This window comes from Brassica napus, unplaced genomic scaffold, assembly GCF_020379485.1.
Source record: "Brassica napus cultivar Da-Ae unplaced genomic scaffold, Da-Ae ScsIHWf_2428;HRSCAF=3137, whole genome shotgun sequence".
Lineage (NCBI taxonomy): Eukaryota > Viridiplantae > Streptophyta > Magnoliopsida > Brassicales > Brassicaceae > Brassica > Brassica napus.
The window spans coordinates 12,501-15,125 of NW_026015767.1; positions in this window are offsets into that span (position 1 = coordinate 12,501).

The window sequence follows — 2,625 nt, forward strand, 5'->3', positions numbered from 1 at the left end:
CTCTCTTTCTTTTCTCTCTCCTCGCCGCGTCTCTCTCCTCTCTCTCTCTCTCCCGGCTGACTCTCTATCTCTCCTCGCCGTGAGCAGCCGCGAGTGGGGTGGTGGCCGCGTGGTGTCATAGAACTCGGATCTCGTTTCTCTTACCCCCTATTCTCATATCCAAATCTAGGCTAAGGTGAGGTGTTCTATTCCAGATCTTGTTCATGATCTTTTATATTGTTGAATGAGGAATTAGGATGGTTTAGATCCTGATTGTTGTTAGGATGATAGATCATACTGCATAAGAACGCTCATACTGATTAAGGACAGTAAATGGATTGATTGTGGTGATTGAATGACGAATGATTGACTGGTCGATGATCTATTCTTGTTTGTGGTTGAAAGCTAGGATGCTTAGAAAGAATTAAAAGTTAGGTTAATAGTAAACGTTAACCGGTTGATTAGATGAATGATAGGTCATCCGTGAAATGGTTGTTTACTGAATTGAGTGTGACACCGAGAACGGGTGGCGTCTAGAAAGGAAAGTATGAAAGAGTCTAAAGAATAAGGAAAAGGAAATGAGAAGAAAAAAGAAAGAAAATGAATGATTAGAAAAGTACCCGGGAAGGGTGGAATAAATTACCCGGGAAGGGTGGGATAAATTACCCAAGAAGGGTGGGATAAAGTACCCGGGAAAGGGTAGAAAGAAAGGAAACGCGGTGGCCGTAGCGTTCAAAAACGGCGGAGATGCGGGGCCATAGCATCGGATAAAAATGGCAGGTTAAGAATAGAGGCGCCGGTAAGATTGAGTCACGCCGAGTCTTGGCGGGAAGGGGTCGTAATACACTGCAAAGGCGGTCCGAACCCGAGGAACTGGGCGGCGGGCCTACCAGGGCAGGCGACTTCACAGGAAGCAGCAAGAAAAGGGGAGGAATGGTCCGCTTGAGCTGTGTAGGTCCTAAAGTCCTAGGATGATGGGAGTCTTAAATAATAAACCGAATTCTATGAATTGAGTGATGACTGAGTTCATCACAGTGCTTGATTTGTGAAATGAAACTTAATAACTAGCTGATAGGTTGCATCGACTGAGTGTAGTGACTAGACGGTTCTCGTTTCGCATTGAGCCGTATAGAGGCTCATGGGGGAGACTGGTCTAGAATCGCTTCACTGAGTATTAATACTCACCCCTCTTTTCCCTCTCCCATTTTTGCAGAACTATAAGTGGAAATGTCGACGGTAAGGAAGGAAATGCACCTGAAACTCATGGGACCAGAAACGGGACACACGGAGATGTCGGAAAAGTAGACATGTGTGTCCTAAACCCCGTGCCCAGGAACCCCGGTTGGAAATGGGAAGGGGCGGGTGTTTCAATTGGTATCAGAGCCATGTTAAGGTCCCTTAATACTAACTTAAGGGATCAGCATTTCCACTATTGCCCATTTCCCTTATGGTTCTGATAGACCGCCATAGTTAATGTTGAAGGAGAATTCGAACAGCTCAGAGTCTCCGGCCAAGATCCGATCAACCAAAAAGTCCTCGTACTGAGTGTAGTGGAGTTTCAGAGGTTCAGGAAGGGATTAACAAGGAGTTGTAAGGCAAGTATACAGAGGGATTAGTCGCCTAGCACGTCAAGTTAAGGGGGAATGGAAAGCCGGACATACGAGCTGGAGGGAAGCGTCCCGCCAGCGACACCGCCCCACACCGGTCCGGGAAGGCCGGGAGAGGAGAGACGGATGCAAGGCGGAGACAAGCGCCGCTTCACGGAAGAGACATCTCTACAGGAAATAGCGATGCATCGTTCTGATATTACAGTCAAGCTCGTTTTCTATATAAAAAAAAATGGAAAAAGGCGCCAAGTACTGAGCAAGGGGGAAATGCTAGCACAGACTCTTCCAACATCAGCAAGGTCGGAACCAAAGGCGACATGGAGGCTGGGAAAAAGGAGCGGGCACGACAGGGAGTAGCACTTCGATTTGGGAAAATTACCCTCGAGTAATTGGCTAAGCAGATGAAAAATATAAGGGGAAACAAAGTGTCTCAACTCAATGTCAAAGATTCAAGTCCTTAAGGATAGGCATGGTGAGAGCTTTGTTGGTAATAAACTACACAATGACTAAAGACGAAGTAGCTAGGGGAAGGAGCTTCTCGAAGTCGCAACGAGGATGACCAACTCCGGTTTACAGGGAGTAAACCAAGTATCGTCTTACGGCAAATTGTTTGATGGAGATAAGGACGATGGATGATCAATTCTTGGGAAATAAAGGATACTAATAAGGATAGTGGATCTTCGTAGTGATGTCTTCACTAGTGCATCACGAGTTCGAGAAAGACACATGAGCTATAGACCAAAGGGGACAAAGCCGTAAACCCCACTACGACGCAGTGGGTAACATGGTACCTGCCCTCTTCCCGGATGAGGAGGAAATAGAATTCGTGGAGCAGCCGAACGCCTACATCTGGGAGACAACCGTGAGGCTTCAGGTGCTGATGCCCCATTTCCAGAGGGCGGCAGAATATAGGCGGATGTACCAAAGCCATGGGACTATCCAGTTCGCGCCTGAAGTCAAAACAACACCGGCCAAGATGGGCCATGGGCACCCAAGGAAGTCCGGATTGACCGGGGAAGGTCTTGGACCGTTTAGGATG